A 16250-nucleotide genomic window follows, 5' to 3' on the forward strand; every position below is an offset into this window, starting at 1 on the left:
CAAGGATGGGATAGAAGCTGTAGTTTTCAGTTATTACTTTGATTGTTGACTCAGAGGAAATAGATAAATCGGTAATGATAAAAAAACGAGTAAGTGATCCAGTAATACAGACACTTTGCCTTTATTAAAACTTGTTCTTTTGTTAACTTTCATGATTGCCGTTCTGATGGAGCCGAATAAAATATATAATTTTGCTACAAGGATGTTAGCAATTTACTGATACTTAAGTCCGATTGATAAACTACACTGCATAAATCAAACGTTTAATTGATTATTGGGTCTGTTATCTTATTATAAAGGATGTATAAGACATTTTAATATAAATATTTCAAGAAATCTAATTCCAGCCTGATTACAGGTTTTCTAACTTCTAAACCCTTCTTTTCGGACGGGTTCATTGAATTTGGTAATTGTCATGATTATAGGATCAGCACCAAAGTGTTTTATATTGGGCATGTATAATATACCTTGCAAGTTTATTTACTTTCTATATACAGGTGTGGGTGTGGGAGCATGTGTGTGTATTTGTTCCTGACTACAATTAACAGTTGTGGCAAAAGAAGTTTATCAAATAATTCAATGATTGAAGCTTAATTTTGGTCTGCCATTGATCACATCAAACATACACAAAGAAAATGGCAAAAATACAAGAACATAAAAAAATACAAGAACATAAAAAAATATCAAAGAATAATAGAATACATAAAAAAAATTGACTTTAAATATTTTATTTAGGGGCCAAACAGTTATCATAATTGTACAAATGCTATTTGTACCCAGAATAATATTTTTAGGTGTCATTATCAAATTATAGCACATTTTTGCAAAATATGCATAAATTTGCATTATCAATTAGCAGCAAACAGAAATAACAAATTTTCCTGAATGGTACATGTTATGTATGCAGGATTTTGCAGTATCCATATCGGTGAAAGCGAACGTTATAAAAGAATATTGTAGAAATAAGATTATAAATAGTCAATTTGGCAGCCATTTTGTTTATGCAAATTAGGTGGCCAAAACATGAAAAATTGGCTTGGGAACCAGTCTTATCAGATTCAGCACATTCAAATTAGGTGAAATTGACCGGTTCCCAACTTTTACCCCAAAGTGCTCCTTGAACTCAAATTCTCCCCATATTGGTCTTGTCTACAGGAAGGTGGACCCGGACCTATGTCTCAGAACAGAGGAATAGAAATGCTACAAAGCCCGGCTACAACGAAGAGTTGTATAGGTCTCCTTGTCAGAATGGGGGAGAGTAACGTTGAATTGAATTGAATTGAATTTATTACCAAATCTCACTGTCAAGTAAATTTATGAAACAATGCATCAAATAAGAGCAGACACAAATAGTAATTGGAGCTAACATTATAGTAAATTGCAAATAGAGTGAACGGACATCCCGAGTTTGAGGTTGGATCATTTTGAATTCAAAACGACTTTGAATTACAAACTGTGCTATAATCGTAGGAAATATATGACGCTAATACGATGTATACCAATAAAACGAAGATACATGTAGATAAGAAACAAATAATTTGCATTACGATTACTATGGTGCTTTATTTCCTGTATGATGTATCTTACATACACTGTTATATAGCATTGACGTCATAGGATTTCATCAATGAAAATCAGAAAACTTCATGATAGGTGAAATGTATGCGTGTGTTTGTGTGGGTGTGTGCATATACATGCAGGCGCGTAGCCAAGGGGGCGGTGGGGGCGGTCGCCCCCCCCAAAAAAAAAAAAGTCCCCAAAAATAAAAAAAAGAAGGGGAAAAGAGAGGAGAAAAGGAAAAGGGGAGAGAGGAAAGGGGAGAAAGGTAGCTCTTTTTTTTCCTTTTTATTTTTTTTTCTCAAAAGAGAAACTCCTTCATTCTTGCTCTATATTCTTATATGAATTTTGCTTCCGCGCGCACAATATCGCAGTTCTCCATTGTTTCCCCCACCCTTTCTCTAACACTATTTTTCCACCTCAGCTATATGTGTTTCTTACCATTTAAAGTTCAAATGTATATAGGGCATGGATTTAGAGTAAGGTTAGGCCGAAGTATATGAAGTTATCCCTTTTTTATTGATCGCGCAACTTCTGGTCTGGTCGGCTCCGGGCAGGTAAAATTTTTATATTTTCTCCCGCTTTTCAACTCATTACTAAACAACCATAATTTGGGGGCAAACAGGTTCCTAATTTAAAAAGAGGAAGGTATAGAATTCGTGTCGTATTGAATAAAAAAAATACAAAATTTTTTTTTTATCAAATTCTATTAAATTTCATGTCATTTCCCTGCACATTCATCTCCTGTCCTGTTTTGCGCCCTCAGTTTCAAATTTTGAATGACACTTACGTTTCTTTGATTCAAAATGAAGCGCTTCAGGATAAGTCAAAGAAATTAGTGATCCTTTTTTATATAATTTCAATAAATCACAGAAGTTTCAACTTTTTGCGCACTATTTTCCTTGTAATCAAGTTCAATAGTATTAGAAAATCAATTGAATTAGAGCCGATGGGGTACAAGATACCTGCATTTGATGAAACGTCCGCCCTTTGAAATTTCAGAGTGTCATTGCTCTGAGCGGGAAGGAATATCTTTCTCCCGACAAATACATTTATTCTCCTCTGTTTTGCGAGTTAAAGATATGCACTGTCGCTAAATTGTTTGTAATCAATTCTGATCTTTCCAAGAGAAGTATTCAATATATCTTTGAGAATAACCTTTCTCGGGACCCTTTCCATGGAAAAAAAATTGATAAAACGCTTTAGCTTCTGCTCTTCGCGCTGGGTTCTCAGTATTTTAATTTCCTCCACTGTATTCCATTCTTGTGCGTTCACAATCACTTTTGAAAACAAGGTTCAACATCGTTAATTGAATTGGAGCTGATATAGGTACTAGAGACGAGATGGCCCCGGTAGGGGGAAACTCCCCTCCCTGCACCCATCTCATAAGATCGCACAGAGGCTTTCACAGTTGCAACAGCTGTCGTACAGCAAAACAACCAGTAAAATCCGTTGCACGAGTAAGTCGCTTATGATCCTATTATGCTCGTGCGATCACATGCGAGTGTTGCATGAGGGATTGCGAGGGGAACGGTCGCAAACAACGGTAGTGCAATGTTGTAAGCCGTTGCGATCGGTCTTGCAACAGTCTCATGGCCCATCATATTGTCGCACCCAGTCGCAAGACAGGTCTCTGTACATGTAGGTCGCTAGCACATGTGCAAGTGTTGTACGACCTCCAGTCGAGTAATTGCGACTACTTAGTTGTGCTACCTCTCGCACCAAGTCGTGCAACGTTGAACAACACTCGCACGATGATCGCCCGACCGATGGTACGACCCCGGATACGAGCTGATACGAGTGAATCGATCGTATTTGACCAGTCACGACCACCTCGAGTTCGTGCGACGTCTACAGCGACTGCGAGTGCTCGCAAGTCACCAAGAGATCGATCGTGCAACAGCAGGCAAAAACTGTTGCAGGTGGTCGTAAACTGGTCGGATGTCAACTTGCTTGTTTTTTTTTCAAGCTCCGACAGAGCAGCTTGAGCGTCTGCTTTATCAGGGCGTTCGTGTTTTTTTAATCATGTTTATGCACATGAGAGAACCCCTAGATGTACCCTAGGCGGCCTACATGTACATATTTTGGTGCCGGGTAAAAATGGCAGAGGTAAAAACGTCAGAGGTAATAATAGCAGAGGTAAGAATGGCAGAGGTAAAAAGGACAGAGCTAATTAAAGATCATGACATGCTAGATCAGCAAGGAAAAGACATAGCCTTTCTAGTTAATATCAGTCGTAATTATTGACCTTGAATAGACAAAATTAATATTATGAACTGATGAGATATTATTTGGATTTGTTTTTATCATTTTAGGTCTATTCTTTAAACTCAAACATTTTCATGCCAAAATAATTTCAATTAGTGAGTGATGAAAGGATCAATCTTGCATGTGTCTTGGCCAATTCGTATAGTAGAACAACACTTCATCACATACATAACAAATGAATTGTAATGTAAACACCGATATGCGCTACCATAACACACTGAAATAGACGATTTCGAGATTTCTTTGAACCATCTGCATAACTTGGATACCAGAAAAATAACAAAACGTTTAGTAATAAAAGTAATTTTAATACATACTTTATAGAGGTTCGAGGCCCAGGAATTACATGCAGTTAACTGCAAATGTCAAATATATAAATATCAAAAAGAAACAAATTAGTTTGACACCACGACTGAGGAAAATATGTTATAATACAAGAAACGGTAATTCGCACTGCCAAACGTCTACGTTCGAGTCCTGCATTTTCTGTTAGTCGTATTCGCACCAGTACTGGGTCAGATGCATAAAAAGTAACAATTGCTTTTGCCAGGCTTTTGCTTGATTCCGTATGCATAAAATGAGCGAGCAAATGCTTTTGCTAGTAAGTTCAAGCAATCACTATCTGGCTGCTATAGCACTTCCTTGACGATTAAGCTATTGCCAAAGAGCGAAAGCATAAGGCGATCATTTTATTTTCTAGTAAGTGCAAGTTAAATGCCAAATATGTACATTTATTGAAAAGAAACGAGTCACTTTGACACCACCTCTAATGAAAAGATGTTTAAGCAGTAATTTGCACTGCCACACCTTTAACTCGAGACCTGCCTTTTCTGTGAAGTGTGTTCGAACCAGCGTGACGCCGCTCTTGTTCAACCCGCTAGCAAGTGCTTTCTGAAGGCAAGAACATTTTCAGGCACTAGCAAAGGGATATGCATGTATGAATTAAAGCAATTGCTGAAGCATGATCGTTTGCTTGGCTAGCTATTGAATGTGCTTGAAGCAATTGCTACTTTTAATGCATCTGACCCAATATAGGTGTTCTAGTACTGGGTATCTCTTTAATCATTTAGTTATTTGATTTCACTCTGATTGTGTTGATTTCATTGATGTACCGTATCACTGCTCAAACAACTGCATGTCTTGTTGGTCTGATGCAACACACGGCTAAAATTTTGAGGATGACTGCCAGATTAAAACCTTGAAAATCGGATCTTCTTTTGGCGGCGCAATTGTGCCGAATTATGAGAGAATCTCATGTATGCAAGGGCGAAGTTTGGTTTGAGAATTGTGAGGTGCATATCCTCGGGTATTGAAACTAAAGTGGTATGGTATGGGAATGCACATCTTTGGAAGTGGAACCCAAATTTGGAAAATCAGATGTTGAAGCAGAAGAAGGGGTACAGAATTTAGTTTTGCGTGCCAGTGTCGGAACTCCTCTGTCTCAGCGGGCATGGCGGGAGTAGCCGTAAGTATAGAATTTGAATATGTTATTAAACAGGTCTTTTTCACAGAAACAGCTCCTCGCTAGAAAGATGTCCCATGAGCGGCCGCGTATTTACAAGTTACGAAACTGGTATGGGCCGACAGTTCTTCAGGTGCAGTGAAGAACGTAGCTTCATTTCACCTCTGCGTCGTTCATCACGGAAAGAATACCAGATAAATCTTGGTCGCCGAACGCCTAATGACATTTTCGTTGGCAAACTACCGCGTATCGCGGTTTGCCTCCCAATTGGTCTAGCTTAACCACGTGATCATTGCGACAGTATGCAATCAGGGGGTGTTTCTCCTGGTTTGCAGCCCTGCCTGAAGCAATTCTGGCGGGTGTTGTCACTTCTGTGAAACAAGCTGGTGCCAGAAGGGGATCATTCAGAGACTCCGCTGCATGGGGGGGGGGGTATTTGAGAACATATAAAAAAGGACAGTTAATATATTTGCAGGGATCATTGAATTGCAAAAGTTCCGAGCCGTAAACTAAAAATGTCAAATTTTGACTAGATAGATAGATCATCTTTTGAGTATAATCATAAATACTCTCCACACTGCCGTCTAACTATTGCCTACATTCACATGTACTGGTATTGCTTTCATTTCACGCGCAATAACACAATCTCACATTTTATTACTTTATATAAGTGACTTTGTAAGGACCAAATTGGAAATAAGCCATCTAGGATTACATTGGACATCTTATCAAAGTACAGTATAATTATGATAGTGCTGTATCTTTGTAAGGTAAATCGTCTACTGTCCGTTTCGTCCCATCCTACATGGTCATCACGTACTTCGTCAACAACCAATTAATCAACTTACGATTTTGGTATAATTTCCAGTAAGGCTGTACCCGCTAGGTCGAATCTACTTGTCCTACACCATTATGTCCTATGGTTGGATAAACTCCTAGCATGACATTGTGAACTGTGTGACACCAATTCAGACAGCTGAAAATAGGTGGTGGCCATAAAGTATCTCGTTGAATGTGCATTTGTAATAGTTCCATGTAGGCATGGATCTAGACTAACATTTTTTTTTTTGGGGGGGGGCTTCTGGGGCTTGAAAAATAATTTCAACGAGAATTGCCCATTGTGGATAGTCTTATACAGACCAAGCAACTATTCCCCCTCCTAATATTTGTTGTTCTTGTAGAATCCGAGGGAGCGTAGCGACTGGGCGAAAAATGCTTGAGAATTTTTCATCTATAATGCATCAGGGTCTGATTGGTGTTATAGATGTAGATGATGGCATTTAACGATAGGGGAGGCTGGTTATCAGGAATGGGTTTGTGTGTTACTCTCTCCAGTCGTTTCTTAAGACTTTGAACGTAAAAAAAGTATAATACAACATGGCAGGATATGGGGTGTTAATGTCAAAAATAATGTTAAAAATATTGGGGATGCGGCATACATATCGATTTGCCTTGCTCAATAATTTTGACAAAATGAAATATTTAAGAATCCATTGGGAAAATTTGTTTGACAAAACATCTGAAGCGCTATAAAACCACCAGACTTGACATGAAAATACTATTAAACGTAATGTATATAAGATTGTAAATTTTACGGTGTGCTTCATGCGCAAATTTCTGCATTATAATTTGGCGCGCAGAGCGCGACGAAAATTTTGGACATCGTCTTTACTCTATACCCCCTCTCGCCATCCGAAACATTGATCGGCACTCCTGACTACAAACTATATGTTTTCAATAAGTTTAGCCTCAATCAGTGAGTAGTCAATCAGGCGTAGTCCTACAAGCATCGTTGAATAAAAGTAAAAGTATATAGCGATAGGGCCATTTTCTAAAGAGAAATATCCAAAGAATGCCAAAATTCGGAGCGCTTTTGACAAAACATGGCAGGTTTGAAGTTTAAACTTCAATTTTGTGGCAGTAGTATTGTAACTTATATTCGTAATGGATGAAGTATATACATGATATAGGGAGGTTAATTTGGAAAAAAAGGTTGCAAGCAGTCTACTATTTTGCAGGAGATCATTGACTTCCTACACTTGTAGCTGAAGAGAGCATTATAAATGTATTCTGCATTTAGATAATATTTTGCAAGGGAGCGTTTAAGAATTTGACTAGTAACAACTTTGATTTTAGAGCACTTGACGACATGAATAGAATATGCGTTAATCATTACATACATTCATACATGTATGCATAAAGGGCCTATAAACATATATATATATATATATATATATATATATATATATATATGATGAAGGCCCTACTGGTCGAAAGCTAGCATTAAATGAAATACCTTGAACGTTATACGTCTAGCGTCAATGCCTGGATTATGATATATACAGTGCGTATCAAAAAAACAGTTTACACTTAGAAAAAATACTGTTAAATCATCCATTTGTCATATTCTGAATATTTTTCCACATTTTAAAATTGGTACAGATCCATTTAAGCAAATGATGATATAATTGTCAAAAAATATTTCCGCTTGAATGAGCAGTATTAACTTTTGAAAAGTTAGTGAAAAATGATTTGCACAGAACTGAGATAGTTATGCGAACAAAAGTAGACCATAATCATGAAGAACACATGGAATTTAGCTGGTAAAATTGATTTGATAATATATCTTTTACCCTTTTAAACTTGTTTACCCAAAACACTTCGAAGGGTGTATTGAGCCCCATCCCACTCCCCCACACACCGAGGCCATCGTGACGATATTTGCTTTACACTGAGCCGTCATTTACATGAAATGGCTTAGGCTTGATTTTAATTTTTTTAATCATTTTCAAGCTTGGAAAAAGTGTGGAGAAACAAGTATTAAATGAAAAATTCAATGTAATCCCACTTTAAATTATAAAAACACAGTGAAAAAATGATGGAGATGTCTGATATAAACTTTTGTTAAGAATCAGTTATGTCCTCAGATCCAATTGGCACAAAAAGGGTGAAGGCTGTGCTTACTAAGTGTTGAAATTTCAATTTGGGTGGCAAAATTTGTACAAAATGCTTGAATGTATCTGTTTTATTTCACTTTACTAAAATTGCAAGGGAAATGTATGAGAAACGTTGTGGCATTTCTGCGCAAACAGATTTCTGCGAGCTTTACAAAAACGGACAGTGCTCAATCAAGTGTAATATTCTGTCAAGACTTTTACTTTCATTGGATAGATGACACTCAAACCCAAGAGTGTAAGTGAAAAAAATACCCACATGTTGTATAGTTTTTAATTCCCAAGGCTTTTTCAAAGTGTAAACTTTTTTGATACGCACTGTATATATATCTATCTAACTTTTTTCTTTGTGGTCAAACAATTTTTGGGCGGGGGGTGGGGCTTCAGCGACTGGGTACATGATAAAACCGATAGTAAGTAGAACACTAGAACAATAATACGAATTCTTTATTGTAGACCAAAGGGAATAGCCTATTTAAGGAATAACATGAATACAATTTAAATCAGTTAAAAAAAACCACATGCATTTTATTTTTCTGTCCCAAAATTGTTACACGACAGTATGTGACAGCATCACTCATAGACTCACCTGGGCCATGCTTGCATAACGAAGGGGCTGTGAGATATTGACAGCCCGGGTATAAATCATTGTTAGATGAAAACTCTACAATGGCATCTGTACAGGTCCCGGCTAAATTTGATCCCGTGTATTTACAGCCAAGCCATGCAACCCTATGAGTCAAAAGTGACGCGACATGTAACAATTCTTCTTTGCTCTTTGGGACAAAAAGGTGACCACCATGACCTCTGCAAATGTCGTAGGCATCCGAATATGTGTCAGCCATTATATGGACTTGTCTCATACATTCGGTTCTTCCGTCAATCCATCCATGGATAGTCCATCCTTCGGGGCAAGATTCATCTTTGACAAACGAGGAATGCAAAAGAAATATGATTTAATTCGCTATAGCACGTATTCAGATTAGATGTTAGAACGCGAAATTGGAAATGATATTCCTTCAGGCTGAGGGTCTTGTAGGTTTTTTTTTCAAAATAATATTTACGAGTGATCATGCCATTTTCTCTTATCATGATTCCTTTCAATTTCCTTTCTACTACCCAGGCCAGGGTCAAAATGGGCACTTTATGATGGTTTGAAAATCAACAATTTAGTTAAACTGTTGCAACGGACCGGGCCTTTTAAAAGTAGGTATATAATGTGCGAGATCCTTCATAAACAAAATAAATATACCCTCTATGTCAAAGAAACAGAAATTTATTTTGCATTATATGTGATTTTTTTTTGGTTTTCACTTGTATCATTCCCAGATTCATATCAACTACTGCTACACAGAGGCATATTGTCATTAGAAACATATTGGTTATCATTAAAAGAGAATGGAACCTTTGGACCAAGATAGCTTGTGTGAAAACAGAAAAATCAAAGAAACAGATCAAAGAAAGTGTGAGAAAAGTCGGACAAATAATGAGAAAGTTATGAGCTTTTGAATATTGCGATCACTAATGCTATGGAGATCCTCACATTGGCAATGCGACAAAGATGTGTGATGTCACTCTTGAACAACTCTCCCCATTACTTTAGTATATATTTCACTTAAATTGCCTCTTTTATTACATCTATCAGTAGAACATGTATTCTTTCTATAGGAGGGCATGTAATACAGATTTTTAAGGAATACATCATGGATAAAAAGTTTGTATCACCATACGAAAAAGCAAAAAGACACATTTTCAGGGTATTTCATAGTCCATCAAAGGGAAAGTTGTTCATGTGTGACATCACACATCCTTGCCGTGTTGCCAATGGGAGGATCTCCATAGCATTAGAGATTGCAATATTCAAATGCTCATAACTTTCTCATTATTTGTCCGATTTTTTTCAAACTTTCTTTGTTTTTTTTTTATTTTTCTGTTTCGACACAAGCCTACCTGTTCCAAAGGTTTCATTCCCGTTTAATATCATCATATTGCAGAAATGCCTTGACAATGCTGTTGCTGATGATAATGGTATAACATGGAGGTCGACATGGATGTAATGATCACTTCATTCTCATACCATTCTACCTCCATGCTCTTACACAAGTTGAATAATTATGTTATACATATAGTGTTCTCTTTTATTTTGTCAAAAGTTATGTGTCAAATCGTATGCTGTTTTACAGGTCATTGGATGTGGAGTAACCCAGGGATCCATACTTTGGTCCACTTTTGTTTTTAATTTATATTAATGACATTTGTAATACATCTCGCATACTACAATACATATTATTTGCAGATGGCACTAGGGTGTTCTTGAGTGATTACATTATCGCAAATTTGATTCTTGATTTTAATTATAAAATCAATAAAAAAATCATGGCTGATCTCTAACTCAGTACATGATTTTTTTCTAACAAGTTCATAGGTTGCAATAATATAGTTGTTTTTACTGACGATAACATAATTTTAAAATTTCTGGGTGTGACTGTTAATAGTAAGTTATCTTTTAATGAAAATATTGACGCCATCTGCATGAAAATTTCGAAAAGTATAGGTATCCTAAAATATCTAAAAATTATATATAATTCTATTATTTCTATTATTTCTATTATTTCACCATATGTTCGATATTGTAAACATTACTTGGAGTGCCCGTACTTCTCATTCAATGCTACGTTTATACCGGCTACAAAAAGAGCAATGAGAGTCATTACAAGTGCCAATGCTCTTGCTCATGAATGTATATAATTTTTCTGATTATGAAATTGCAATTGTTATGTATTTAAGTTACAAAAGCTATATACCAAACAATATCTCAGAAATATTTTGTTATGAAGCAGATGTTGATTTTTACAATACGCAAGGATCTTCAGACTTACACTGTTAAAAAACCTTGATTTTACAGAAAAAAGAAGATTTTGCAGAAAGCAATAACAGAATAATTCTGTAAATTCATAAAACAGGATTTTTTTCTGCAATTTAAGAGAACAGGGGCCTGTTACATAAAACTTTTTACCTGAGAAAACTCTGGTAAAAGTTGAAAAGTAAGGTTAGTCTGATTTCCACCATTGACTTTAACACAGGGTAAAAACTCAGGTAAAACTTGAAACTTGAGCTTTCTCAGGTAAAAAGTCTTTTGCAACGGGCCCCAGGTCTGTTTAAAAGGGGGGGAGGGTGTTTTATTTAAGAAAATTTTGTAAGGTTCTATATACCAAATACAAATTTCTTGTAATTTTACATGATATAATGTAAGATTACGCAATCTGGTAAGATTACAGATGTTCTCGAGACTCTGCTGCAGGAACTTCTTTTTTTTAAGGATAAATTTTCTAACAGTACCAAAAATACTCATCTTTTTAGCAAAATCTGTTTTTGTCTGTGAGGGTGTGTGTGTTTACAAAGGACCAATTATCTGGAACAAGTTACCACTTTCTATTAAATTGATTCAAACGTAAACTCAAACTTATCCTGCTTAATTCCTATAATTCTTCGCAACGGAACTAACACTTCATTATCTTGATTGTAATCCTTACATTTGTCACTTTTATTGTTTTATCTTTTTTCATCTGATATTGTCCAGTTATATCATATTTTGTTATTTCACCAGATCAAGCTGGTTCGTGGTCAGCCCTTTCCCATTCTGAGTTTTCCTCCTTTAAAAACGAAATTACTTATTATGTTATTTTCTTGTCTTGTGCTGTCCTTTCTCTTGTTTGTCTTGTCGTCTATGTCTTGTCATCCCCTCTCCCTTTCTGCTTTTTCTTCTGTCTTGCGCAACATAATCCTTCACAACGAAGACCTCTTTGTGTGAAAAGCTTTGCATTTGTTTAGTAATTGTTTGCATCAATATGATTTATTTTGTTCCTTCTCTTTTTTTTCTTTCCTGTAATATATACATGTACGCATATATGAATAAGTCGACTACATTTTCTTCATTTCCAAGGGGGATCCACACTTTACAAGCTTTGCTTTTTAGTGGAACCCCCCCCCCCCCCCGCCTCATTTCCATTTATGCTCAATATTATACTGTTTGTTTTTTTACGAAGTAAGAATGCCCTTCTGTAAAGTTGCACTTGATTTGTATTACTTTATATTACTTTGCATTATGTTTTGAATGGAAATGGAATAAAGAATTGAATTGAAATGCTACTATACTACTACTACTGCTATATAATACTACTATACAACTATACTACGCCAACTCCTATATTACCATGGTAATATTAAAATTATTATCAATAATTATCACCATTATCGTTGATGAATTTAACATTATTTTTTGGTAATAGGCATTGGGCATTATTACTACCCCATCTGAAGCTATGTTAAATACCATTGGACTTGGTCCGGTCTGAACATTGTCGCCCGGCTGTACAATGTGCATGAATTTCCTGGTGAAATACATCAACACAATGCCTGGTATTCGACCCCGGCATTCCACCCCTCTCAAAGGCAAAAATCAGGATCAACCGATATCACACATTCGTTCATTAAAGAAATAGAAATTACTAGTAGATTGTATCGCAGGGCTTTGAATGAGGGCCAATATGATGAAAAAGACAGACATTCTGAAAATTCTTGAAAATTCAGCAGCTAATTCAGCAAGTCTTTGAAGAGGACTAAAGACAAGTGATCACTCTCCAACATATTCAATCTTTGCCTTTGATCTGCTGTTGTAATCCGCCGCGGTGTACATGCTCTTTAAAAAAAAAGTTTAATCTGTATTTGTTGTATCTTTTTGTTGTGGGCGAAGGTACATGGAGGAAGCTGGCGCCTTCCTTCCTAATATCAAAATGAACAAGATCATTGTACAATCTTTCAAACCATGTAATGGTCCATATCATTGTCTTTAGAAATTATATGCACAATAAGGAGACAGACGCTCATTAAAACACTGACATGCACTTTAATTTAGACGGTGATAGAGATTATCACGTAAAAAAAACACATTACGGGAACGAATATTTATGGGAGACGTTAATAAACACTGTCGTGTCGTCAATAAACAGCAAGACACATTGGTGGTATGAACTGTGTGCTGTAAAAATGAAAAAAATACTGGATAACTGTAAAAAACAAAAAAAAATAACATGAAAATCGCCATTAATTTACAAATTTAAACGATAGATGCACTGCAATCAATGTAAAAACGCGATAGTTCGTTGGTATTTTTACAAAGAATATCTTGTTTTACATTTAACTTGCAATTCTACATTGTTAAAAAAAAACCCCTGATTTTGCAGAAAGCAAAAACAAAATCATTTTATAACATTTTCTGCAATTTAACAGAACAGTTATGTTTAAAAAGGGGAAAAGGGTGTTTTATTTAAGGAAATTTGTAAGGTTACATATACCATATACATGATATAAAAAAGTAAAATTACGTAAGATTACAGGTGTTCTCAAGACTCTGTTGCAGGAATTTCTTTTATTTTAAGGATAAATTTTCTAACAGTGTGGGCATCCAAAGATGAGTCAGTAGTTATCCCAAGTCGGAAACATGCGATTGCTTCGTTAGTCCATTCTCCGGGGCAAGATACACCTTTGATAAACCAGGAATGTGAAAGATATATGATTTAAATAGATAAACAAAGTGTTTTTAATAATATATTAATATAGGGTATTTATATTGCGCACATATCCACCTTGTTAGGTGCTCAAGGCGCTCCTATATTACCCGGCTAAGCTAGGCGTTCAAACTATTTTTTTCAAACTATTGCGTTAGGATGCAAACATGGAATGGCGTAAAATCCTTGCAGCGGCGTAATGGGGTCGGTGGCCGGGGGGGGGGGCAAGAGCCAAAAATTTCCCGGTCATATCATGGTATGAACGTCATATTGGATGTTCAGATAAAGTAGTTACGTGGTTTAATTCTAATCTCAATGATAGAACCCAAAGAGTAGCTGTAAGAGGCACTCTCTCAGATGAGCAATCTGTTTCGCTAGGAGTACCGCAAGGGTCCGTCCTTGGGCCGCTCCTTTTCTTAATATACATCGATGATTTGGTTCATGCATTGTACTACTAGTATTACCATGTACGCAGACGACACCTTATTATTCGTTCACAGTACGTCTGCACAAGATATTCAACATAAGCTTCAAGACGATATGAATTCCTTAAAAGAATGGTTAAACGTAAATAAACTCAAACTTAACACGGATAAAACAAAGTTCATGTTAATAGGGACACCGCAAAAGCTATCTAATTTTTCTATGGAAAATGTAATAATCAAATTTAATGGAGATGTTATGGTCTCACAGGCCCAATCACTAGTGGCAGGCCCTAGATATTCATTCGAGCCAACCCATTGCTATTTTTTTATTTTGATATGGCTGATTGACAAAGTGTATGCATATGATTGTCCATCTAACACTGATTCTATTTTTGGTAATTACTGAACTTCCTTTTCCCTAATTGGGAAGAAATATCACCAATTTTGGACTATATTTTGACTGGCGGAAGGATTACGGCTATTTTGCTGTTTGAGTTGATGAATCTGCTCCCCCCGACGGTGTCTTCAAACACGCCAATTTATTTTTAAAATGAGCCGGTCGAGGGACCCTTTTCTGGTCAGATATGGATTGCCAGATATAAATCCTATCCACTGGTAGTAAACATTCGACCCCCGAATTTCATCCTTATTTTTTATGAATTTTTTAAAGTGCCAATTTAACACATGAGTCTCTGGGGAATGAATTAGGCCTGTGAGACCTATAACCCTGACCATAGCCTATTACATGGGGAATTCCTTAGTGGATGAAATACCTGCCCAACTCTTCAGTAGCAGATTGTTTTTTACTAGTAGACATGTTTCAATCATCAAGAGGTCCAAAAACTTAACTTCATGGCTATACAAGGCTACATAGGGGGTACTACAGGTACAATGTAACAAGTTGTTATTAGTAACTAACTCTGTGTTTGTGTACCTAGGCTAGGCTGTGTAGGCTATGCGTGTGTCGTGCACGGGGTTGCTTGCATGTTGTCGTGTGTTTTCGTATACCGACGAGCGCTGCTGTAAATCGTGTATTGCACCCATCACGAGATAAAGTACACATTAGATAGGCCTTGCATCAATTGCGCTTGTGAAATTGGTTCATGGGGAAGGGAATGAGAAGAGAAAACTTTAGAATTTGGCTGAAGAGTGGTGGATTCAAGAGGGAGGGGGGGGGGTAGAGAAAAGCAAAGTTAGTATTTTTTTTTGGGGGGGGGGGCTGAGAATGATTTCTACTGCTATCTTGTTCAACATTTACTGACTTCTAGCCAGACTAGTCCCCATCCATTTAGAATACAAGCCATCTAACCCCCTGTCTCTTTCTCTTACACCCTGGCTTGGGCCCTTGTCATAGGAAGATGTGAATGTATAGTATGCTTGTATGTTGACTCTCATTTCTTTTTATTGTTATCTAATTAAACTCATGTGAATGTGGTATTTATATTGTGGGCAGATCTTGAATCCAGATATGCACACTATTCATATCTACAATTTGCATTATAGGATTTGGGCCCTACATTGCATCCATTGTTGAGCTACATATAGGCATGTAGGATGTGTGTAAATCCATAGGGCACTAGACATTAGGAGTAACATTAGAAATGGTCATTACATAACACATCTGTATATTTCATGCATTTCTTTGTGATAAAGTGAGTGTACAGGTGTTAAATAAAAGCCAGGAAGGTAAATTAAAAAGAAACCTTCATGTGCCATACATTACAGGTCTCACGGGCCTAATCACTAGTGGCAGGCCCTAGATATTCATTCGAGCCAACCCATTGCTATTTTTTTTTTATTTTGATATGGCTGATTGACAAAGTGTATTCATATGATTGTCCATCTAACACTGATTCTATTTTTGGTAACTACTGAACTTCCTTTTCCCTAATTGGGAAGAAATATTACCGATTTTGGACTATATTTTGACTGGCGGAAGGATTACGGCTATTTTGCTGTTTGAGTTGATGAATCTGCTCCCCCGACGGTGTCTTCAAACACGCCAATTTATTTTTAA

Source organism: Lytechinus variegatus, chromosome 15 (genome assembly GCF_018143015.1).
Source record: "Lytechinus variegatus isolate NC3 chromosome 15, Lvar_3.0, whole genome shotgun sequence".
NCBI classification, from domain to species: domain Eukaryota; kingdom Metazoa; phylum Echinodermata; class Echinoidea; order Temnopleuroida; family Toxopneustidae; genus Lytechinus; species Lytechinus variegatus.